Source organism: Rattus norvegicus, chromosome 16 (assembly GCF_021556685.1).
Source record: "Rattus norvegicus strain SHRSP/BbbUtx chromosome 16, alternate assembly SHRSP_T2T, whole genome shotgun sequence".
NCBI lineage: Eukaryota > Metazoa > Chordata > Mammalia > Rodentia > Muridae > Rattus > Rattus norvegicus.
In genome coordinates this window covers 40,470,523-40,498,047 of record NC_141549.1, presented here as the reverse complement: position 1 = coordinate 40,498,047, position 27,525 = coordinate 40,470,523, and the positions used below count along the sequence as shown (strand labels likewise).

General features: G+C 37.3%; 1 protein-coding gene and 1 pseudogene; one reads left to right on the top strand and one right to left on the bottom strand.

The window, feature by feature from the left end:
- The window catches only part of Erich1 (glutamate-rich 1), a gene marked incomplete at its 5' end in the record, with an annotated part of 52,793,804 nt that overhangs the window by 43,166,316 nt on the left and 9,599,963 nt on the right, over positions 1-27,525 (bottom strand).
- Positions 8,951-10,537, top strand: Esf1-ps1 (ESF1 nucleolar pre-rRNA processing protein, pseudogene 1; annotated as a pseudogene).

The window sequence follows — 27,525 nt, the reverse complement described above, 5'->3', positions numbered from 1 at the left end:
TGTTTGATCAGTTTAGTTCAGTCCTGGACACAGACCAGAACCACAGAGACTTGCAGCTGTCTATACCTAGATCCCTGTGTCCAGAGGCACTGTGCAGTTTCCCGTTCGACCAGGAATGTGGGCCAAGGTTTGCAGAGATGGCAGTCTGTCCTGAGGCCTCAGGATTTCTGCACTCCCGGGTGGTCCGCTCTTTTCCCCATGGGATTTGGGTGCAGAGAACTATGGGATAGTATCAGTCACTTCCAGATAGAGCCAGAAACAGGAAGTGCCCTGACCCAGAGGACTTCTGCCTGGGTGTATCCTGAATACACCAAGCAGGCCACTTGGTAGCAGAAAAGTGGGTGTTACCTCTGCTCTCAGCTGGGGCGGTGCTCCTAGAGACTATCTTCCAGCTCTAGGCAGGAGCGGGAATCAAAGGCTCCTGCCCCTGATTGCTTGTGTAGATCCTTGCACCCCATGGGCACAGTTGGCACTATGTGATTCCCTCTTGGGTCTGGACTGTGGGCAGAGGGTATTCTCCTCTGACTTCTCAGGAGTATCCACATTTCTGAGGGTCCAGCTCTCCCCCACGGTATTAGGGTTCAGGAGCTTTTTGGCAGGTGCAGTTGGGTCCTGGGAGCAGACCAGAACCGAGGGTACCTGTGGCTGTCTGTTCCTATATCCCTGTATCCAGAGGCACTCTGCAGTTTCCCCCTGGACCAGGGATGTGGGCTTAGGTGTGCAGAGATGGCAGTCTGCCCTGCAGCCTCAGGATGTCTGCATGATTTTCTTTTGAAACAGAAAGAACTGTAAAATTCTTCAAAATAAAATGCTATAGAAGTTGTATGGTAAGATAACATGACACAAATATACTCATTGACCCCAAATAATAAACTACCATTGTAGCTTCATCTCATTCTTATTTCAGTGAATCAAATGCACATTACAAACACATGTATATATGTGTAGACACTTAGATAACATAGAGCCTGAAAGAGAGACACACTGGCAAACCAAAGGAGAACAAGAGAAGCAAAAAGAGATCTTTTCTTCAGTTACAAATTGACTTCATTTGAAACATATTTTCTGTGAGAGTTATTGGTTATCATGTTACATTGCAACGTATCACCTTCCAGGTTAAGGATCAAGGAAAATGAGATTAATTATTAATGGCAAATTAACTGAGAGTTTACACATTGTTATACTTTCTGACACAGTTAAAAAAAAGAGCTCAATGCATAAGTTTATATATTTAAAAGCTCCTTAAAATAGATGATATCCTTTGAAAGTAATAACGGTTTTTCTTAGTCAGGGTTTCTATTCCTGCACAAACATCATGATCAAGGAGCAAGTTGCAGAGAAAAGGATTTATTCAGTTTTTACTTCTCCTTTGCTGTTTGTCACCAAAGGAAGTCAGCACTGGAATTCACACAGAGCAGGAACTTGGAAACAAGAGCTGATGCAGAGGCCATGAAGGGAGGCTTGTTACTCTCTTGCTTCCCCTGCCTTGCTTCTCCTGGATTGTTCAGTTTGCTCTCTTATAGAACCCAGGGATGGCACCACCCACAATGGGCTGGGTCCTCCCCCCTAGATCACTAGTTGAGAAAATGCCTTACAGCTGGATCTCATGGGGGCATTTGCTCAACAGAGGTTCCTTTCTCTGTGATAACTCCAGCTTGTGTCAAGTTGACACACAAAACCAGCCAGTACACTGCTATTCCATTATATTGTATTATATTATATAAAGAACAGAATCAATGATAGAAGCATAACTAATAAGACTGTTCTCATTTCTTGCTAACTCTTCTGTACTCTTCATCAGAAATATTTAAAATATTTATCTACTGTGTTAATTCATGCAAATCTCAGTGAAACAGAAAAGCTTCTTCTACATTCAAAGCACGGCAGGAAATTGCATCTGCAGGAGCTGCAGGACACAGAAACAAAAACAATTATTTTATTTGCTTTCTCTGTTAGTGCTGTATATAAGTAATCAATAATCTCCAATCAAGATAAAATTATTTTCTAAAATGATAGGAATTAAACTGATGCTTTGCCTAAAGCCACTGCAGTATTGAATTTGTGTTTCTTTTTTCAAGGATAGAAAAAAATTGCACAAAAAGGAGGTAGAAGAGTCTCTGAAATTTACTTTAAAGCAAATCTTTCTTCATGACTGTTGCTGAATGAGTTTCAATAGCTGATTTACACTGAAAAATTAAGAAGTAAAAGATTGAAACAATTCATGAAGACACCGTCATTTTAAATAATAAAGAAACATGAATAAGAATATCACATTCAAATAACTAACCTAAAAGACATTGTAATGAATTCTAAAATCAAATATAAAGATGAAGCACGGAGATGAAAATGGAATGCATATATGCTAGTATTTATTGTTGTTGATATAGTTTTGCTAATTGCTCTGTTATTACTAACTGCCTTGCTTTTCAATGCACTACATATTTTGCTCTTTTTAAACTTACATTAAATTTATTATTAGTGTTTTATGTGTAGATGTATGCATGTATGTGCACGCACAACTAAGAGAATGGGGAACTATGAGAGTGCTCGTGTGGTCAAAGGATGACTTTTGAGATCAGATATCTCTCTCCATCATAGTTTTCAGGTTTTAAAACAATGATCTCAAACTTGTGGAGAAAATATCTTCACTGAGCCCTTCCACCAGTACAACATTGTGTTCTTACAAAGAAAAAATATTATGATCTTAAATACTATCACTTCATGTTTAAGTACTATGTTATCAAAATATTTGATTTTCATGATTCAAAACTCCAAGGAAAGTAAAATCTGATTTTGTTGTCCATTTTCCTGTCATTATCTGCTCCCTATGCTACTTCCTAAGCTAAGTGGGTGAAACCTCTGTAACATTGTAGCTAAGCATTACAACCACCAACTGACTTCCCTTGAAAGGTTTTCACTACATCAGCAAATAAACTATAGGTAATAATAATTTTGTGCTACACCTACATACCTTTAGCTTCAATCAAACCATTTGAAGTCTATGTAGAGCCATTATGTAAGTCTGAGATAGGAAATTTGTGCATCTGTAATAAAAAATTTAGTTCACATTTACAATATGCCTCAAGTCACTATGTTTGTAAATACGAATCACTGTTGCATCTTGCAAGTGTACAAAGAAGGTAAATGACAAGAAGGCTCCTTCCCATTAGTATAGGAACTATAAATGTCATTCAAAAAAACAAATGAGTCTAATTTCATTGATGACTGAGGGCAGTGGTTTGGCATATAGAATATATTACAGTGAAAAAATAATTTGCAGGGAGTCAGACAATTCTGCCACTTCACTGAGTAAAGTTTTAGAAAGTAACTGACTTACAGGTCTTATTGTACAACTAATGAAGGAGAGTCTACAGAAGTGAAAGAATTTTGATATTAGTAATCTCCTATCAATGACAATATCCATTCTTGATCTTCATATTACAGCAAGAGGGATTAAAGACTAGAAAATAAGTAAAACCATTTATGTTTTCTTGTAGTAAGAGATTAACTAGGAAGCCTAGGAAAAAATCTACAGTGAAAGATTTAAAGTTCAGAGAATGATAAACTAGAGAACAGAAATGGAATGTCCAAGAGATTAGTAGAAAATCTACCAAATCTCAGTTAATCATTTTCCAATTCACTTAATTTTTCTTGGTGAGAATGCTTAATCATCACTATGAACCACAGTGTTTGCTACATAAACAGTGTGTGTGTATGTATGTGTGTCTGTGTGTGTGTCTGTGTGTGCATGCAAATGCATAATGTGTGCACACATGTGTATGTGTGTATGTCCTATGCCTCTGTACCTGTGTGCCTAGATGTATATGGTAAATTATGGTCAATAAAATGTACAATGTCTCATCACCTCATATATTTTAATGTCAAACGATGTTTAATATTAAACTTCTCCATGCTTCATATTTTTGGGGTATTTGGTTTTTGTAAGTCGGCTATTGCCAAAAGGTTGGAATTGCTACGCAGACAAGGCCAGCCAGGTTTGTTCAGATCTTCTCTTCAAACAAAGTCAGACAAGTCAAGGAAGTACATTGAGAAAAGGATTTCTGCATTTTGCACCAAGCTCAGAAAGCCATCAGTTCATGGTGGACTTGATAACAGGATTCTCCAAAATTCCACCAGAGGTTGGAGAGATTGCTCAGTTAAGTAAGGACTTCCTATGCTTGTACAGATCCCCACCATCTATTTAAATACTCAGGCATAGTGATTATTGTCCATAATCTTCACACTGAAGAAGCAGGGGCAGGAGGATATCTGTGACCTGTTTGCCAGCCAGTCCACCTGAATTGATATCCAAGTTCAACAGGAGGTTTTCTCTTAAAGACAAAGGTGAAGAGCTATTGAGAAAGGCATCTGACATCAACATCTGACCTCCCCATATATGTTTAAGCACTTGAACATTTACACATATGTACCTCACACATAACTTTCATCTTTAAATCATAAATGTCTTTTCTAAAAAGGAACAGGGGTGGTGGCACATGCCATTAATCCTAGTATCTAATAGGCAGAGGTAGGCAAATCTCCATGAGTTCAAGAACAACATTGGCTACAGAGAGAGTTCAAAGCATGTAAATGGATGCGTATGTGTGTGTGCTTGTGTGTGGATAATAATGTGTGCAGATTCCCAAAGAGGCCAGAATAGAGTACCAGATCCCTTGAGTTAGAAGGACTAGTGGCTGTGAGCCATCAGAAATGGGAAAATACTCAATAAAATTCTGACAAACCAAATCCAAGAGCACATCAAAACAATCATCAACCATGATCAAGTAGGCTTCATCCCAGGCATGCAGGGATGGTTTAAAATACGGAAAACCATCAATGTAATCCATTATATCAACAAAGTGAAAGATAAAAACCACATGATCATTTCATTAGATGCTGAGAAAGCATTTGACAAAATTCAACACTCCTTCATGATAAAAGTCCTGGAAATAATAGGAATCCAAGGCCCATACCTAAACATAGTAAAAGCCATATACAGCAAACCAGTACCTAACATTAAACTAAATGGAGAGAAACTTGAAGCAATCCCACTAAAATCAGGGACTAGACAAGGCTGCCCATTCTCCCCTACTTATTCAATATAGTTCTTGAAGTTCTAGCCAGAGCAATCAGACAACAAAAGGAGATCAAAGGGATACAGATTGGAAAAGAAGAAGTCAAAATATCACTATTTGCAGATGATATGATAGTATATTTAAGTGATCCCAAAAGTTATAACAGAGAACTATTAAACCTGATAAACACCTCCAGCAAAGTGGCTGGGTATAAAATTAACTCAAATCAGTAGCCTTCCTCTACAAAGAAGAGAAACAAGCCGAGAAAGAAATTAGGAAAATGACACCCTTCATGATAGTCCCAAATAATATAAATACCTCGGTGTGACTTTAACCGAGCAAGTGAAATAGCTGTATGATAAGAACTTCAAGCCTCTGAGGAAAGAAATTGAAGAAGATCTCAGAAGATGGAAAGATCTTCCATGCTTATGGATTGGCAGGATTAATATAGTAAAAATGGCTATTTCCCCCAAAGCAATCTACAGATTCAATGCAATCCCCATCAAAATACCAATCCAATTCTTCAGAGAGTTAGATAAAACAATTTCCAAATTCATCTGGAATAACAAGAAACCCAGGATAGCTAAAACGATCCTCAACAACAAAAGGACTTCTAGGGGAATCCCTATCCCTGAACTCAAGCAGTATTACAGAACAATAGTGATAAAAACTGCATGGTATTGGTCAAAATATCACTATTTGCAGATGATATGATAGTATATTTAAGTGACCCGAAAAGTTCCACTAGAGAACTACTAAACCTGATAAACACATTCAGCAAAGTGGCTGGGTATAAAATTAACTCAAATCAGGAGCCTTCCTCTACACAAAAGAGAAACAAGCCGAGAAAGAAATTAGGGAAATGACACCCTTCATAATAGTCAGACAGAGCAGTGGAATAAAATTGAAGACCCAGAAATGAACCCACACACCTATGGGCACTTGATTTTTGACAAAGGAGCCCAAACCATCCAATGGACAAAAGGTAGCATTTTCAGCAAATGGTGCTGGTTCAACTGGAGGTCAGCACATAGAAGAATGCAGATAGATCCATACTTATCGCCCTGTACAAAGCTTAAGTCCAAGTGGGTCAAGGACCTCCATATCAAACCAGATACATTCAAACTAATAGAAGAAAAACTAGGGAAGCATCTCGAACACATGGGCACTGGAGAAAATTTTGTGAACAAAACACCAATGGCTTATGCTCTAAGAACAAGAATCAACAAATGGGATCTCATAAATATGCAAAGGACACTGTCATTAGGACAAAACAGCAACCAACAGATTGGGAAAAGATGTTTACCAATCATAAAACTGATAGAGGGCTTATATCCAAAATATACAAAGGACTCAAGAAGTTAGACTGGGGTTCAGAGCTAAACAAAGAATTCACAGCTGAGGAATGCTGAATGGCTGAGATACACCTAAAGAAATGTTCAACATCTTTAGTCATAAGGGAAATGCAAATCAAAACAACCCTGAGATTTCACCTCACACCAGTGAGAATGGCTAAGATCAAAAACTCAGGGGACAGCAGATGCTGGCGAGGATGTGGAGAAAGAGGAACACTCCTCCATTGTTGGTGGGATTGCAGACTGGTACAACCATTCTGGAAATCAGTCTGGAGGTTCCTCAGAAAATTGGACATTGAACTGCCTGAGGATCCAGCTATACCTCTCTTGGGCATATACCCAAAAGATGCCCCAACACATGCTCCACTGTATTCATATCAGTCTTATTTATAATAGCCAGTAGCTAGAAAGAACCCAGATTCCCTTCAACAGAGGAATGGATAGAGAAAAAGTGGTACATCTACACAATGGAATATTACTCAGCTATCAAAAACAATGACTTTATGAAATTCATAGGCAAATGGAGGGAACTGGAAAATATCATCCTGAGTGAGGTAACCACAGAAAATCACACACGGTATGCACTCATTGATAAGTGGCTATTAGCCCAAATGCTTGAATTACCCTAGATGCACAGAACACATGAAACTCAAGAAGGATGACCAAAATGCAAATGCTTCACTCCTTCTTTAAAAAGGGAACAAGAATATCCTTGGGAGGGAATAGGGAGGCAACGTTTAGAACAGAGGCAGAAGGAACACCCATCCAGAGCCTGCCCCACATGTGGCCCATACATATTCAGCCACCAAACTAGATAAAATGGATGAAGCAAAGAAGTGCAGGCCTACAGGACTGGATACAGATCTCTCCTGAGAGACACAGCTAGAATACAGCAAATACATAGGCGAATGCCATCAGCAAACCACTGAACTGAGAACAGGACTCCTGTTAAAGGAATTTTAGAAAGGACTGAAAGAGCTTGAAGGGGCTTGAGACCCCATATGAACAACAATGCCAACCAATCAGAGCTTCTGTGGACTAAGCCACTACCCAAAGACTATACATGGACTGACCTGGGCTCCAACTGCATATGTAGCAATGAATAGCCTAGTAAGAGCACCTGTGGAAAGGGAAGTCCTTGGTCCTGCCAAGACTGAACCCCCAGTGAACATGATAGTTGGGGGTAGGGAGTAATGGAGGGAGGATGGGGAGGGGAATACCCATATAGAATGGAGGGGGAGGGGTTAGGGGGGTGTTGGCCTGGAATCTGGGAAGTGGAATAACAATAGAAATGTAAATAAGAAATACTGAAGTTAATAAAAATAAAAAAAAGAAATGGATAACAGGAAATGGATTCAGGTCCTATGAAAGATTAACAAGTGTTCTTAGCCACTTAGTCATCTCTGCAGTTCCATAAAATATGGTTCTAAATAGAGAAAGAATAAATAACTTGCAAATGGCATAATCATAAAACATAGAACATCAGCCTTGAAAACTCATGTTGAATTTGCTAAAATGAGTCCACTGGAGAAAGAGAGGAGACAGAAAATCATTTGAAATAAAATGATGTTTATAATTTAATTTGAGCATTTTAGAACTGTTCACATTTAATATGTATGTTTTTCTTTAAGTGTGTGCTTATTCTTTATCAGCTGACAACTACCTTTATGGCTTATTTGATATTCAGTATGAAAGTTGGACCTATGAGTCTGCCTTCAGTTTCTCTGCACATTTATTAGCAAAATGGTCCTAAAATGTTGCAGCTTATAAACAAACTGCAGTCATTTTCAAAATCTGAAAAATAAACACAAAAAGCAATGGCATGATGGCTAAAATAAGTCATGTGGGTTTTACAGTAAAAATTCTTTTTATGTGGCTTCTTCTGATAGGCTGTAAACTATTTTATGGTCAGCAAGACAAGTGTTAAATTAAAACATGTGAGGTCTGTTCCTTTGCCTTTTCCACACTTATCCCTGCCCTCTTGTCATCTCTAGGTTTTAAAATTTAGATGACACTAGTTAGGATAAAGAACCTTGCTAGGGGACATTTAGTAGAACTGGAAAAACTAAGTAAAGAAAAAATTCATACAGAAAAGGAGTCAATGAGTCTGCGGAAAGCAATTTAAACTCAAAGATCATCTCTAGTTAACTCTAAGCAAGATTGATTCCCCCTTTTTCTTTTTAATGGTGGAAGGGGAGTGGGTGAAGTGTTTGTGGAGGGGAAACCTGGAAGGGGGACAACATTTGAAATGTAAATAAATAAAATAACCAATAAAAAAAGGAAAGGGGAATTAAAAGTTGAAGAAGAATGAATATATTCCTCAGATGCTAAAGGCTAATGGTTTTCATCACCTCCATCAATGGAGGCAGTTAAAAGCTTAGGAATAAGAATCAGGTCAGGGGAAATGTGCTCCATGTGAACTCAGAACTGGGATCAGAAAACAGTATGGAAACTGTGTGGTTGTCCTTTGAGATCTCCTTGGGATTTTGTTTGGTTTCTCTGGATATTTCTTCATTAAAAATGTCCTCCAAACAAGGAATAATGGATGACTCAGGTGGGTTTCAAAGGATCCCAGATTTTGGGAAATGCCAGAAAAGAGCTGAAAATTGAGAAGAGGTTTCGAGTCATTTTCATTACAAAAAAAATTTAAATTGAACTATGTTGTTGATAAAAGGTGTCCTATCAGCCACAGCACTACAGAGGACTTGAAATGTTTCTGTGACCTTTCAGACTTGGATTCTGATCTCTCTGATGAAGAAAGCATAGTACTGGATCAAAAGAGAGTGAAGCAGAAATAAAAGCAGACGAAAAAAGGAGCAAAGTCAAAAATGCTGATTGAAGAAAAAAAGAAAGAAACCAAGAAAACCGACCAAAAGGATTCTATAAATAAAAATGACTTGATTAATTCTTAAAGAATTCAGAAAATGAAAAAGTCACATAAATCTTAGAACATAGATTCAGAAGTAAGTCCCAAGAAGGATAGTGAAATAATTTCTACCAGCTTTCCCCAAAGGAAAACTAAGGACCAAAGATTCCAGGACCTCTGAAATGGTGAAATCTTCAACAATGAGTTGTTCTAAGGCAAAAACAGAAAAGCAATCAGTGGTTCCAGTCCTAATGGCAAAAGACAATGATGGTAGAATGTTTGATGAAGATGCGCTGGAGGAAGATTCAGACAGTGCTAGTGAACTAGGAAGTGATGAGGAATCTGAAGGTGAAATCACAAGTGATGGTAGAACCTTAGCTGATGATGATGAAAATGAAGATGAGGATGAAAGAGAAGAGGAAGATAGTGAGGAGTGGGAGGATGAAAGTTATTAGTGATCCTGATCTTGCAAGGGGTAAGGGAAATGATGAGATTAAACACCAACCAGCAGTTTGCAAAATGGACTGGGATAGATTAAAGGCAAAAGATTTGCTGAGTCTGGTCAACTCATTTAAGCCCAAAGGAAGAGTTGTAATTTCCATGAAGATACATCCCTTGGAGTTTGGAAAGGAGAGAATGAAGGAAAAGCAAGTTCAAGGACCACTTGAGTTACTGAGTTTTCCTGAGGAAGCCCCTGAAAAGGGCTGGGCCTCTAGAGAGAAGCTAAGAGTCTACCAGTTCAAACTATTGAAATGCTGTTATGCAGTAGTGGAGTATGATTTATGAAGATTCTGATGGCCTAGAATTTGAAAGCAGTTGTTCTTTCATAGACCTGAGATTTATACCAGACAATATTGCCTTTGATGATGAGCCAAGGATGTGACCCCAGAAATCGCAGTATTTCACATCTTCTGCAATGGGAACATGAACAATGGGGATGACTTGGAATAAGACTGATAATGAGAGAAACACAACACTTCACAGAAAGTTTAAAAACGATGCATGTTTAGGCATGGACTTTGAAGTCTACTTGATTTCCTCTAGCAAAGATGAAGAGGAGGTGGAAGAAGCACCAGAAAGTGAAGATGCAGTCAACATAGGAGAAGATGGGAAAACAAAGTCAGAAGGATGGTGAAGAGTAAATTGCTAAATATAGACAGTTCTTGCATGTTACCCAAGAAAAAGAAAAGACCAATGTAAAGTTGCTCTTCATTGGAGATGGAGAGATGGCTCAACATTAAGAACAATGATGTTTTTGCAGAGCATCTGAGTTTGGTTCCCAGCTCTCACATGCAGCCCACAACCGCATGTAATACCAGTTTTGAGAGGCCCAGTGCCATCTCCTGGCCTCCATGGGCACGGCTAGCCCATAGTGTGTTCATAAACATAATTGCAGGTGAAATATTCACACACAGAAAATTTTAAAATAAAATTTAGAAAATTGTTCCCTTTGTATAATTGTTTACCCAATTGTAAATACCTCATGGTTTATACTGTGTATCATCATGGGCTTGCCATAATAAAATTACACAAACTATATAATTCTTAAGAATTTTGTATTGTATGAAGTTCATTTCCTACAAGTACAGTTACTCTAATTTAGCTTCCTAAGATACTATTTGCATTCTATGTAAATAGTGTCAGTTTTTCTGTGTAAAGATTAAAAATAAATTGAAAATATGCATGTGTAGTACCTTAATCTCTGAAGGCAGGAGGCATATCTGAGTAGCTAGCAAAATAATCTATTTTTCTAGTGTAAAGGATGAAAGCCTTAAACTTTTTTTCTGTGCTTAGTAATTTGCTTGTAGAACTAATTTATAAATAAAAGTATGAGATGGGAAAACGAAAAGAATCAGGATCAGTTTAAAACTCACATGTTTGCTCTAACCTATAGCTTTAGTACTTGCATAATGCTTATATTTTATTTACAACATATCACGTTAAAATTAGATTCTTCGTTGCATGACAATTTAATATCTAATAGCATTATTTATTATTTTATTCTTGAAACCTCAACAGCAAGAATTGTGGTCAATTTATAAACAAATCATTGGAATACACCCAAGTAATAAATGCTAGCTATTATGAAAGATGAAGAAAAATAATGTCAGGGTGATCCTAGCTTAGCTTTCTTATAGTTTTAATCTAACTGTAAATATTTTTGCCTGGATTCAAAACCAAACTACTACAAAGTATATTTATTTCTTGTTTCCCCAAATCCTTTCATATTAGAGAAATTGCAGTATTTTTTTCCTAAATAGATCAAGTCGATAATCTTTGTGGATCAAACATTTCTAAACTTTCAGGAGTTTTAGTTTCACATATGTTTTTATATAGGGAATTTAGATTAAAACAAACTATAAATTAAAATAAAATAGTAAATAAATAGTGCTATTGAGAAGATTGCTATAATATGCAATTTCCTTTAATTTATCACAAGGAAATAGTGTAAGGCAGATTTTCACTTTGAATGTTGCTCCTTTTGTTGACGAAATTAAAATTTACTGTTGCCATGACAAGGCAGGAGTTGTTTTATTCTTCATTCCTTCTCATTCTATCTCATTCCCCGGAATTTCTTTAACTGGTGAGACATGAAGAAAACAAGAAAGAGATTTACCAATATTTGCATTTCATTTCCTTGGTAACAGGAAAGGCTTGAAAACCACCTGCAGTATTTTTAACATTATGATCCTTTCATAATAGTGAATTTTAATGGGATATAAATAACAAAATTTTAACAAATATTGAATTTATGTGGGTACTTGGATAAATATTGTATATATCTGTGTCAGGTTCTGAGGTCAGGGTAAATTATACCAAAATCTAATATATTAAAACAACTGAGAAGACAGATAACTTTGAAACCATGGCAGTGATTTGGTATGAATGTAATACTTTGTATATACTACTGTAAAACATTGAACAGAGGGGAGTGAGTTTAGGTTGTAGTTAATATAAATTAACTATATATATAGTTATATATATACAGTTATATGTACATAGTTATATATAACTATATATATCATTTTAATCACTTAATAAATATTCAAATAAAAATAATTAACATAAAATGGAAAAATGTTAGCTTAAACAGTGTTTTCTCAATGACAAAGACAACATAATGTAGAAGTCTTTCTCAACGGTGTTATATAACAATATAAGTAATCTTTCAGAAGAATCACTCTAGTACCTGAGGCTATGTGTGTTACATCAATTCAGTCCTGTGACTCATAACTCATGACATACGTAAAGGGTTTGTTAATGTGCATATTCCTTTGAAAGTCACCATGACTCACAATGTTGTGAACATATGATGCATTATGTAATTCTGCAAACACCTCACTGTGGTGGAATAATTGTTCTAACAATTTTTAGACTCTGAAGAAGCCAGCATCCAAAGCAATTAGTCTGTTTTCCCGAATTTGTAAACACATTTCAGTTCTTTTGGTGTCTGTAGGTGTGATGATGGATATCAAAGACTTAATCAGGAAATTTAATACCGGTTGTGTATTATAGAATGCAATGCTTATAAATGTGATTAGTAAGAACAACAACAAAAAAAATGTGGATTCTGCCATGGTTGTTACAAAGGGCAGAACAGAAAAACTATTGTGGACATCAGGATTGAAACCTCACTACCTCAAACAAAGAACTGGGGTAGGAAGAAGAGTAGGTAGGAGACTTCTAGTAATAATAGATGGCACAGACATTGTAAAATCTTTTTACCTCTTTGACTTTCACTTCTCAAAAAGTAAGTACAAAGGCACTTCTAGAAATATTGTAAAATCCACTATATCAGTAGCCAAAAACAAAAATCGAATGATGCCATTTAAAATGAAATAAAAAGAACATTTTTTTGCTGCATACAAACTACCAATATCAAAGGCAAACTTGGACTAGTTAACAATATTTTTCTATAAAGGTAGTGCAAAATTATAAAATATCTTGCCTATAGGAATATAAACTTCAAGAAAGTAAGAAAGCCATGTTTCATTAACTTAGTCTCTACATTAAATATGCAGTTGACCAACAGACGCTTGAGAAGCAATTGTGAAGTTAGTAATGAATGAAGTATTCATTACAAATCTGGTATTTCTAGAAACTCCAAAGTCATTCAAGACTTAAAACAAACATACAATAACTTTATGATCATACTCTTAACAGCCCTGATCAGAGGTTCATTACTAATGCACTCAGATGCCATCTGTACGCAATCTAGTGCTACTAATAGTAACCACTGGGTCCTTCCTTGCTTCCTTGGCAGGTATCATGATTTTCCAAGGTACAGTGTCTGTATACTTGAATTCTATTTCTCAAAAATCCAAGGTAGACAGCTAGTTTCCAAAGTGCAATACCCAAGGTTGGGGTCTGGCTTCCAAACTCATAAATACGCATGGCTATGAACATTTTGCACACAAGAGGATGTATGCATGGAAATCTACAAATAAGTAAATCTATAATTTGTGATTATCATGTATTAAAATTATCTCATAATTTAGTGTATAAATATCACATATGGTTAAAATTCAATTAAAGTATATGATTGCAGAATGAGTAATTTTGCTCTTTAAATGTTTAAAATTCAATGTTAACATGAAAACCTTAGAAAATTGTCAAACTTTGTAACTTAATTTTCTTCTCAAGTAAATACATTACCCTAAGAAACTGTCATTATTTGAAAAGATAAGAATTTAATGCTACAAGGCAACCTGAACTTAACTCTTCATAATAGTTAAATTTGAAATTCTATAGGTGGCAAATTTAAGTACTTAATTCATATAAACTCACATTAAATTTAAGGAAACCCACCAAAGAGATCAAACTATGGAAAACTATTATAAAACAACACAGTTTCCATCTTAATTCTGTGTCATTTACTCAGTTCTTACAGCAGGTTTGAATCAAATTTTAAGAATCAAAGGTTTTTTATGATTGTCATGAAGCAGTACCATAGTATTTCCCTGAACTTAAACTTTCTACCTCCCAAAGGAAGTGTTTATACAGGCAAATCTAGTAGATATCACTATGCTTTGAATCTCGTGGCTTTTCCAATGGGAGCAATATTCAATTTTAATATCACACTATGTGGTATTCTCACTAAGTTATACCTCTCCAAAAGTTTAAATAATCACCCACATTATAACAAAAGTCTACTCAGTATTAGGATCCCAATTCACACATGTTCCAAATTCTTCATAGCTCCCTTATAAACAACAACAACAACAAAAACCCACATTCATTTCTAAAACCAGTTACCATAACCAAAACCATAGTTTTCCATATTTCTTAACTATCAAATAAAACACCAGAAAATGATACGTTTTTCATTTATTTGAAACTAGTCAATTTTACCGCCCACCTCTGAATTCTATTGACCTCTGTCTGCTCCTCCTGCTGTTTTTACTGTTCAGACCTTAATCTTTTTAAATGTGGATTCCAAAGTATTTTCCCTCTCTCGGGTTTTAACTGCATTCAGTCCTTAGGACCTAGCTCTAGAGAATAGGTCATTAGAGAACTCCAGGTAGATGTCATTGCTCAGAAAACACTGAGGAGGTCTTTCATCATCTGCAAACTGTGACACCAGTCCTATGCCTCACATGAAAGTACAAACATACTTTTTAATCTAGATATTCTATATTATTTCCAATTTTCTAAACATCATATTTCAACACGATCATTATGCACAGCATTTGCTTTGCTTACTATGTGTGGATAACCACATATAACCACCTTATAGTACTTGATTCCCTTCACAGAATACCATAAAATAATTGATGGAAACATACAGACTATGTCTACTTTTTCTCTCTAGTCTGTTCCCGATTTCCAAAATGCCCTTTATAGGTGATCACTATAGTAACTGTCACACTGTTACTACTCTCTTGACTATCTCTCCAAATTTACTACAGAACTTTTGAATTAACAAACATTGGGTTTTTAAATTTATTATATTCATCTGAATAACATATAAAATAGAACAAACATTCAACAAGCACTTTAGTGGGTGAAATAGTGGACATATTAGAGAGAAGCACTGCAACCCTGAGAAATGGCAAAATCTGAAGGCGAAGTGCCAACCTCAACCTACAGTCTGTAGAATAGAAATCAGACAGAGAAATTTCCACATTGCTGTCACTGTGCTTTCATTGTCAAATTTGATTAAATTTATTAAAGGATTAAAGAGGCTACATAGGTTAAAAACATCTTTATTTGTCTAAGAGAATGAAAACCAAATTTAAAGTTAGTTATAGCATACTGAACCAGGAAATCAACCAGAGTAGCTACACATCCATTATATTCAACCACCAGTGGAAGATATTTATTCTACTTTCATGAGGCATTTTGTGATTAAGATGTTCACAGTGGACTGTAAGCTTCCAAGATTAACTACTGCGTTCCAGGTTGCTGCCACCGCAGAAAGCTCATGGTCAGCACCCCGCGAGCAAACTTGAGCCTTGGGACCACAGGTAAGACAAACTTTTCTGCTGCAAGTGACCTGCCTGGTGAACTCAAGACACAGGCCCACAGGAACAGCTGAAGACCTGTAGAGAGGAAAAACTACATGCCCGAAAGCAGAACACTCTCTCCCCATAACAGGCTGAAAGAAAACAGGAAAACAGGTCTACAGCACTCCTGACACACAGGCCTATAGGACAGTCTAGCCACTGTCAGAAATAGTAGAACAAAGTAACACTAGAGATAATCTGATGGCGAGAGGCAAGCGCAGGAACCCAAGCAACAGAAACCAAGACTACATGGCACCATCGGAGCCCAATTCTCCCATCGAAACAAACATGGAATATCCAAACACACCAGAAAAGCAAGATCTAGTTTCAAAATCATATTTGATCATGATGCTGGAGGACTTCAAGAAAGATGTGAAGAACTCCCTTAGAGAACAAGTAGAAGCCTACAGAGAGGAATCGCAAAAATCCCTGAAAGAATTCCAGGAAATCATAAATAAACAAGTAGAAACCCATAGAGAGGAGTCACAAAAATCCCTGAAAGAATTCCAGGAAAACACAATCAAACAGTTGAAGAAATTAAAAAAGGAAATAGAAGCAATCAAGAAAGAACACATGGAAACAACCCTGGATATAGAAAACCAAAAAAGAGACAAGGAGCTGTAGATACAAGCTTCACCAACAGAATACAAGAGATGGAAGAGAGAATCTCAAGAGCAGAAGATTCTATAGAAATCATTGACTCAACTGTCAAAGACAATGTAAAGCGGAAAAAGCTACTGGTCCAAAACATACAGGAAATCCAGGACTCAATGAGAAGATCAAACCTAAGGATAATAGGTATAGAAGAGAGTGAAGACTCCCAGAGAGTCAAAGGACCAGTAAATATCTTCAACAAAATCATAGAAGAAAACTTCCCTAACCTAAAACAAGAGATACCCATAGGCATACAAGAAGCCTACAGAACTCCAAATAGATTGGACCAGAAAAGAAAGACCTCCCGTCACATTATAGTCAAAACACCAAACGCACAAAATAAAGAAAGAATATTAAAATCAGTAAGGGAAAAAGGTCAAGTAACATATAAAGGCAGACCTATCAGAATTACACCAGACTTTTCGCCAGAAACTATGAAGGCCAGAAGATCCTGGACTGATGTCTTACAGACCCTAAGAGAACACAAATGCCAGCCCAGGGTTACTGTATCCTGCAAAACTCTCAATTAACATAGAGGGAGAAACCAAAATATTCCATGACAAAACCAAATTTGCACAATATCTTTCTACAAATCCAGCACTACAAAGGATAATAAATGGTAAAGCCCAACATAAGGAGGCAAGCTATACCCTAGAAGAAGCAAGAAACTAATCGTCTTGGCAACAAAACAATGAGAAGAAAAGCACACAAACATAACCTCACATCCAAATATGAATATAACAGGAAGCAATAATCACTATTCCTTAGTATCTCTCAACATCAATGGCCTCAACTCCCCAATAAAAAGACATAGATTAACAAACTGGATACGCAATGAGGACCCTGCATTCTGCTGCCTACAGGAAACACACCTCAGAGACAAAGATAGACACTACCTCAGAGTGAAAGTCTGGAAAACAACTTTCCAAGCAAATGGTCGGAAGAAGCAAGCTGGAGTAGCCATTCTAATATCAAATAAAATCAATTTTCAACTAAAAGTCATCCAAAAAGATAAGGAAGGACACTTCATATTCATCAAAGGAAAAATCCACCAAGATGAACTCTCAATCCTAAATATCTATGCCCCAAATACAAGGGCACCTACATACGTAAAAGAAACCTTACTAAACCTCAAAACACACATTGCACCTCACACAATAATAGTAGGAAATTTCAACACCCCACTCTCATCAATGGACAGATCATGGAAACAGAAATTAAACAGAGACGTAGACAGACTAAGAGAAGTTATGAGCCAAATGGACTTAACAGATATTTACAGAACATTCTATTCTAATGCAAAAGGATATACCTTCTTCTCAGCTCCTCATGGTACTTTCTCCAAAATTGACAATATAATTGGTCAAAAAACGGGCCTCAACAGGTACAGAAAGATAGAAATAATCCCATGCGTGCTATCGGACCACCACGGCCTAAAACTGGTCTTCAATAACAATAAGGGAAGAATGCCCACATATACGTGGAAATTGAACAATGCTCTACTCAATGATAACCTGGTCAAGGAAGAAATAAAGAAAGAAATTAAAGACTTTTTAGAATTTAATGAAAATGAAGGTACAACATACCCAAACTTATGGGACACAATGGAAGCTATGCTAAGAGGAAAACTCATAGCTCTGAGTGCCTGCAGAAAGAAACAGGAAAGAGCATATGTCACGAGCTTGACAGCACACCTAAAAGCTCTAGAACAAACAGAAGCAAATGCACCCAGGAGGAGTAGAAGGCAGGAAATAATCAAACTCAGAGCTGAAATCAACCAAGTAGAAACAAAAAGGACCATAGAAAGAATCAACATAAACAAAAGTTGGTTCTTTGAGAAAATCAACAAGATAGATAAACCCTTAGCCAGACTAACGGGAGGACACAGAGAGTGTGTCCAAATTAACAAAATCAGAAATGAAAAGGGAGACATAACTACAGATTCAGAGGAAATTAAAAAAATCATCAGATCTTACTATTAAAGCCTATATTCAACAAAACTTGAAAAATCTGCAGGAAATGGACAATTTCCTAGACAGATACCAGGTACCGAAGTTAAATCAGGAACAGATAAACCAGTTAAACAACCCCATAACTCCTAAGGAAATAGAAGCAGTCATTAAAGGTCTCCCAACCAGAAAGAGCCCAGGTCCAGACAGGCTTAGTGCAGAATTCTATCAGACCTTCATAGAAGACCTCATACCAATATTATCCAAACTATTCCACAAAATTGAAACAGATGGAGCACTACAGAATTCCTTCTATGAAGCCACAATTACTCTTATACCTAAACCACACAAAGACCCAACAAAGAAAGAGAACTTCAAACCAATTTCCCTTATGAATATCGATGGAAAAATACTCAATAAAATTCTGGCAAACTGAATCCAAGAGCACATCAAAACAATCATCCCACATGATCAAGTAGGCTTCATCCCAGGCATGCAGGGATGGTTTAATGTACGGAAAACCATCAACGTGATCCATTATATAAACAAACTGAAAGAACAAAACCACATGATCATTTCATTAGATGCTGAGAAAGCATTTGACAAAATTCAACACCCCTTCATGATAAAAGTCCTGGAAAGAATAGGAATTCAAGGCCCATACCTAAACATAGTAAAACCCATATACAGCAAACCAGTTGCTAACATTAAACTAAATGGAGAGAAACTTGAAGCAATCCCACTAAAATCAGGGACTAGCCAAGGCTGCCCACTCTCTCCCTACTTATTCAATATAGTTCTTGAAGTTCTAGCCAGAGCAATCAGACAACAAAAGGAGGTCAAGGGGATACAGATCGGAAAAGAAGAAGTCAAAATATCAGTATTTGCAGATGATATGATAGTATATTTAAGTGATCCCAAAAGTTCCACCAGAGAACTACTAAAGCTGATAAACAACTTCAGCAAAGTGGGTGGGTATAAAATTAACTCAAATAAATCAGTAGCCTTCCTCTACACAAAAGAGAAACAAGCCGAGAAAGAAATTAGGGAAACGACACCCTTCATAATAGACCCAAATAATATAAAGTACCTCGGTGTGACTTTAACCAAGCAAGTAAAAGATTTGTACAATAAGAACTTCAAGACACTGAAGAAAGAAATTGAAGAAGACCTCAGAAGATGGAAAGATCTCCCATGCTCATGGATTGGCAGGATTAATATAGTAAAAATGGCCATTTTACCAAAAGCGATCTACAGATTCAATGCAATCTCCATCAAAATACCAATCCAATTCTTCAAAGAGTTAGACAGAACAATTTGCAAATTCATCTGGAATAACAAAAAACCCAGGATAGCTAAAACTATCCTCAACAATAAAAGGACTTCAGGGGGAATCACTATCCCTGAACTCAAGCAGTATTACAGAGCAATAGTGATAAAAACTGCATGGTATTGGTACAGAGACAGACGATAGACCAATGGAATAGAATTGAAGACCCAGAAATGAACCCACATACCTATGGTGACTTGATTTTTGACAAAGGAGCCAAAACCATCCAATGGCAAAAAGATAGCTTTTTCAGCAAATGGTGCTGGTTCAACTGGAGGTCAACATGTAGAAGAATGCAGATCGATCCATGCTTATCACCCTGTACAAAGCTTAAGTCCAAGTGGATCAAGGACCTCCACATCAAACCAGATACACTCAAACTAATAGAAGAAAAACTAGGGAAGAATCTGGAACACATGGGCACTGGAAAAAATTTCCTGAACAAAACACCAATGGCTTATGCTCTAAGATCAAGAATCGACAAATGGGATCTCATAAAACTGCAAAGCTTCTGTAAGGCAAAGGACACTGTGGTTAGGACAAAAAGGCAACCAACAGATTGGAAAAAGATCTTTACCAATCCTACAACAGATAGAGGCCTTATATCCAAAATATACAAAGAACTTAAGAAGTTAGACCGCAGGGATTTAGCTCTGGGGTTCAGAGCTAAACAAACAATTCACAGCTGAGGAATGCCGAATGGCTGAGAAACACCTAAAGAAATGTTCAACATCTTTAGTCATAAGGGAAATGCAAATCAAAACAACCCTGAGATTTCACCTCACGCCAGTGAGAATGGCTAAGATTAAAAACTCAAGTGACAGCAAATGCTGGCGAGGATGCGGAAAAGGAAGAACACTCCTCCATTGTTGGTGGGGTTGCAGACTGGTACAACCATTCTGGAAATCAGTCTGGAGGTTCCTCAGAAAATTGGACATTGAACTGCCTGAGGATCCAGCTATACCTATCTTGGGCACATACCCAAAAGTTGCTCCAACATATAAAAAAGACACGTGCTCCACTATGTTCATCGCAGCCTTATTTATAATAGCCAGAAGCTGGAAAGAACCCAGATGCCCTTCAACAGAGGAGTGGATACAGAAAATGGTACATCTACACAATGGAATATTACTCAGCTATCAAAAAAATAACTTTATGAAATTCGTAGGCAAATGGTTGGAACTGGAAAAATATCATCCTGAGTGAGCTAACCCAATCACAGAAAAACATACATGGTATGCACTCATTGATAAGTGGCTATTAGCCAAAATGCTTGAATTACCCTAGATGCCTAGAACAAATGAAACTCAAGACGGATGATCAAAATGTGAATGCTTCACTCCTTCTTTAAAAGGGGAACAAGAATACCCTTGGCAGGGAAGAGAGAGGCAATGATTAAAACAGAGACTGAAGGAACACCCATTCAGAGCCTGCCCCACATGTGGCCCATACATTTACAGCCACCCAATTAGACAAGATGGATGAAGCAAAGAAGTGCAGACCGACAGGAGCCGGATGTAGATCGCTCCTGAGAGACACAGCCAGAATACAGCAAATACAGAGGCGAATGCCAGCAGCAAACCACTGAACTGAGAATAGGACCCCCGTTGAAGGAATCAGAGAAAGAACTGGAAGAGCTTGAAGGGGCTCGAGAACCCATATGTACAACAATGCCAAGCAACCAGAGCTTCCAGGGACTAAGCCACTACCTAAAGACTATACATGGACTGACCCTGGACTCTGACCTCATAGGTAGCAATGAATATCCTAGTAAGAGCACCAGTGGAAGGGGAAGCCCTGGGTCCTGCTAAGACTGAACCCCCAGTGAACTAGACTTTTGGGGGGAGGGCGGCAATTAATACCCATAATGAAGGGGAGGGAGGAGGGGGATGTTTGCCCGGAAACCGGGAAAGAAAATAACACTCGAAATGTATATAAGAAATACTCAAGTTAATAAAATAATAAAAAATAAAAAGATTACTGCAGGCATGCTGACAAATTATGGTAACACTTATTTGTGATTCTGATTGAAATTTAAATTAGATACTTTAGTATAGCATAAGAAAGTATCATAGAATATACATGAACAGTAGCTCACATGAATATACATTAAAGTTAAAATTAAATTATATTTTCCTACTTAGCACTATAAAATTCTTGTTAAAATACTATGACATTGGTTTTGAGTGTGTGTGTGTGTGTGTGTGTGTGTGTGTGTGTGTGTGTGTTTTGGGTTAGTTGTTATGACTAATCTTTTATAAAAATCATAACATTTTAAATGAACAGCAGGATATTTGCACATATAAATGTAGAGAATAGTTCCCCTTATACATAAAGAATTTGTTTCCAGACCTCTCGTGGAAGTCCAGTGACAGACAACACAAAATTTTGAAGTATTCTGCCCATTTACTTAAAGGAAGCTCTTTTCTGTACCACTTGGTATGTCCAAACTGCTAGTGTCACAATTGGTGTGCTCTAGTGATGTTTGCATTAAATAAGACATTTCTTAAACAGAAGCACTGCGATACTGTACAAAATAAACAGTCCCACAGAAAACGGCTGGGAGTAAGTACAAATTGAATATTCCAAACATACCAGGTGAAAATTTTGGACACAGAGTAATTCCAATTTCATGTAGTTTAAATGGATCATAAGATCCATGCTGTACCTTGTATAACTGAGTCAGGCTACGAAGAAATAAAATGTAAAATATTTACAGCATTTAAATTAATTCTTTCTTCTGGTTTATTGTCGATAACTAAAATGGTGGAAACCACAACCATAAAGAGAGGACCCCTATACTTCCTGGGATCTAATCATAAGGTATTATAAACACGTCCAACCCAGTTCCACAAGTAAGGTGATGAATTGGCTCATGGGCACACTTTACAACTTCAGATTGATACCTAAGGGCAGACTGAAGAGAAAAACATATGAATGAATAAAGCAAAACAAACAACGATACAACTGGACAAGAAACCTGAAGAAAATGGAAAATGAAGTGATCCCTGAAAGATAAGACAGGCATTCGTGCAGTGAGTATTAAAGTATCCAAGGAGACAGAAACAAGAAAGTTGTAAGAATACCAGAATGCTTTATAGAGACATTTATCATTGAGATAGCTTTCTGCCAGCTTCAGCCTGACTCATTCTTTTTGGTTCCTACTAAGACGGATGGCAATCTCACCTAAGGTTATTTTAATGACCTCACACCTCCTATGGTTTACGCACAGAAGAGAACATTAAACAACAGAACCTTTTCCAAGAAATAGACTAGAACATTTTAACCCCCTTTTTCTTGTTGTTTAGGATTGTCCTGAAATTCTTGGCATGAGTCTAAGCTGTTGACAATATTTAACTCTTTCCTTCCAGCCTTCTCACCTTACTGGCCTGTGACAAACCAGGAGCACCTCTGTGTAAATCAGAGATTCTTTCTTCTTCCGCCAGTTTTTCTTTCTTTTCCAATATGCTTATGACCATTATAGAGTGAATATGAGCAACCTGAAACATCTTAAAGAGAAAAATGGTATGTAGAAATTTTTCAGGTTACAAAATAATTGCCTAATTTCTAGGAATTTCACTTAGAAAGAACAATAAGCAATGGATATCCAGCCCAAATTTTTTAATAAGTCAACATTTTATTGGGATTTCTTGACCAAAAAAAATGAATGCAGTCAAAGAAATACAAGGAATATCAAGATTTGTAAAACCAAAAAGAACCATAGCCATTACTAAGAAATGACTTCTTGCATTAAAAATAGAATATACAAACTACAAAAAGTAACCATGGTTAACTACTGATTCAGAATCTGCATACATGTAAATCTACATGTGAGTACCATGCACCTAAGTTTTTTTCTTGAACTGGGAATTTCTGGTTTCGGTGGACACTCAGTTGTATCATGTGATGTTTTTCGGGAAACTGTCTTATGAGAGGATGTTTTGCTGAGAACAGATATGTGGTGTTTTTCTAGAAGCTTGTTTGGAAAGGAGAGCAAGTATAACCATACAGACAATGGACAATCCTTTTACATTGGTGTGCCTTGCAGCACTTTGCTGGTTATCTTTGTGCTTTGCTGATACTGGTCTTCGTTGACAACACCTTTGCTTCTTTCTTTCTTTGTTTTTTGGGAGGGTCACATCCTTTTTTATTATACACAGCATGTTTTGCAAAGCCTTTTCTTTATTACACCATTTTTATTAGAAATTTTTTTATTTACATTTCAAAGGTTATTCCCTTTCTCAGTTTCTTGGTCATAAACCCCCTATCCCATCCCTCTCCTCTTCTTCTATAAGGGTGTTCACCCTCCACAACACCCCCCTCCCGCCTCCCCACCCTGTCATTCCCCAACACTGCAGGGTCCAGCCTTGGCAGGACTAAGGACTTCTCCTTTGATTGGTGCCCAACAAGGCCATCCTCTGCTACATATGCAGCTGGAGCCATGGCTCTGTCCATGTGTAGTCTTTGGGTAGTGGTTTAGTCCTTGGGAGAGCTGGTTGGTTGGTATTGTTGTTCTTCCGGGGTTGCAAGCCCCTTCAGCTCCTTCAATCTTTTCTCTAATTCTACCAATGGGGACCCTGTTCTCAGTTCAATGGTTTGCGGCTAGCATTCGCCTATCTATTTGTCATGCTCTGGCTGATCTTCTCAGGAGACAGCTCTATCAGACTCCTGTCAGTCTGGCACTTCTTGACTTCATCAATATTGTCTAGTTTTGGTGGCTGTGTATGTATATGCTGTATCCCCCAGGTGGGGCAGGCTCTGAATGTCCATTCCTTCAGTCTCTGCTCCAAACTTTGCCTCCATATCCCATCCTGTGAATATTCTTGTTCCCCCTTTTAAGAAGGACTGAAGCATCCACATTTTGGTCTTCCTTCTTGAGCTGAATGTGGTCTGTGGATTGTATTTTGGGTAATTTGAGCTTTTGGGTTAATATCCACTTATACGTGAGTGCATGCCATGTGTGTTTTTCTGTGATTAGGTAACCTCACTTAGGATGATATTTTCTAGTTCAATCCATTTGCCTATGAATTTCATGGTCTTTGTTTTTGACATTGTTCATGGTCATTGTTGTGTAAATGTACCACACTTTCTGTATCCATTCCTCTATTGAAGGGCATCTGGGTTCTTTCCAGCTTCTGGTTATTATAAATGAGACTGCTATGAATATAGTGGAGCATGTGTCTTTTTGTATGTTGGAGCATGTTTTCAGTATATGCCCAGGAGAGGTATAACTGGATCCTCAGGTACTACAATGTACAATTTTCTGAGGAAACTCCAGACTGATTTCCATAGTGGTTATAATCTAATCAATGATGGAGGAGTGTTTCTCCTTCTCCATATCCTTGTCAGCATCTGCTGTCACCTGAGTTTTTTATCTTAGCCATTGACAACACCTTTGTATTAGTTCTTTTTGCTTTCTTCACTGATCTTCACTTATAGTGACTTCATAGAGAGAAAGTCACCAAAGAATTTCTGATGGTATTCTAGTTGTTTCTTGATGCTTCAATCAACTTGTAGCAATCAGCAGAACCTTGTGGTTTCTTCTGGATCAAACTACTGCTACTGGTTCATGTTTGGTGTTTGACTAGTGTGCCAGATTACTGACAAGAAGATCAGAATTGCTTCAGAAAGTATTTCTAAAACAGGTCTACAACTCCTGTTTTTTATTAACTGTTCTTTCCACCTACCTGTGGTAGGTGGTAGGCAAAAAGGGAGGTTGAAGCATTAAAGAACCATATTTAAAGTAGGTTTTGAGAAATCAAACCCTACATTTTCTTATAATCAAATTAAGTCTTTCATCACTTAATCTTTACTTTTGGACTTTTTAGCCATTTTTTGATTGTTTATTTGACTTTGATAATAAATTGATGCATGGGATTTTAGTCACAAAAGCCTCAAATGTGTATGATTTGTTCTCATTGTATGCGACTTGATTAGTATGGCCTAAATTTAATCTGAAACTTGTGACTAAATATTCTTCATAAACGGTAAAGCACCCAAATACCGTGGCAAATTTCAGAACAATACCTGTCATGTGACCTTGTTTAGTTCAGGAATGCCATTCCCTTAGTCATTCTCTCCTGCATCCTTTCCGAGTAAACAAAGAGGAGTAAATTACAGCAGAGTCGGCGTATACATGCTGTATTCAGTCAGTCTTTGGCATTCTCTAATAAATATATATGGTAATCTTACAATACTTTCTTTGTTATTGTTAGTATTTCTTTTTTAAAACTGATTGTGTTATTTTGTAGTGGCAACACTCAAACTTTTGCTAGTCTTGAAACGGACCATAATAAAGTTCTATACCAGCCTTCTCCCTTAACTTCCAAGGGAAGAAAACCAATCGAGTCAAGTAACCTGAACCCTTGGGGGCTCTCTGAGACTGAACCACTAACCAAAGAATATACATGGACTGGACTACCCCACCCCCTACACACATACACACACACACACACACACACACACACACACACACACCACGTAGCAAATGTGTAGCTTGGTCTTCATTGTAGTGCCCCAACAGCTGAGGTAGGGCCTGTCCCTGACTCTGTGGTCTGCCTGTGTATCCCATTCTCTTACATGGACCGACTTCCTTGTCTGGCCTCAGTAGAGAAGGATGTATTTAGTCCTGCAGTGCCAGGGTAAGTTGGTACCTAGGGGAGCTTCCAGAAGCGGGAGGGGGAAAGGAAGGGGCTGCCTTAGGGGGACATGGATGAGGGGCGCTACTATCTGGATGTAAAGTGAACACATAAATTAATTAGTAAAGGGGAAAAAAGATCCTAAGCATTGCTTCCTTTCATTAACATAGTCTTGCCACCACAGCAGCCAGGTAACACTGAAAACAGCATGAAAATAGTTTTCTCCTTTAGATTTTTTCTACACATGTCCCTTTTCTATTAAATGTGTTCTTTAGCCACAAGTTTCAGGATTTGAGATGAATATAAAAGTAAATAAAGTCTTAATAGCCACATATTAAAGTATAGGATCATATTTTAATGCTACAATAAGATTAGAGAACTCGATAAGAAGATTTTACCAGAAGAAGGATTTTCTAAATGCTTTAACCTCCCCCAAATATAAGGTCAAATCTAGCCAAATCTACTGTTAAGAGTCTCCTAATCCAGAACTATGTTTTCAAAAAAACCACAAAATGTGAGAGAATGTACTTCCTGCATCTCAAATTATGCCACTTAAACCTAAGGATTTTTTTGAACTGAAGGCACTTATAAAGCAGCAGATGCAAAAGAGTCATTTTCATCTCCCTTGTTCTTCCTGCAAGTGGCAGATAAAGCTTCCCCTGGGAAGTGTGTTTCCTGTATGGGGAAGAGAAATACTCCTCTGCAAAGTCACAAGGAAAACCTCTACAGAGCTTCTTAAAATTATCCCAACTTTTTCAGTCTCTCTGCAGCTACTTTCCCACAATTGCTCTTTATTTTGCACTCTAAAACAAAGGCTGGAGGTGTTCTCTGGGTCTTCCTTTTCTTCTGCAAAAGGATTCTGTGTCACATAAATAACATTTGTACGTTTTTCTTCTACTTGTCATAAGTCAAAATAACTTTTGAGGGCCCATTTGCTGCTCTCAAAAACTCAAGTTAAAATTTTGACCCTCCTACAACATCTGAAAGAAAATTTTCGCTGTAAGAGACAAGAGGAGTCCTAACCTTTTCTCCTTTGGTGAACTGTGGAAAACTCAGGAAAAAATTAAACATGAATAGACTAGTGAGAAAGGTATGTCACTGTTAGGGTGTATTCTCATTTAGAGAGTTCAGGTTATATGGTGCTTGAAACAG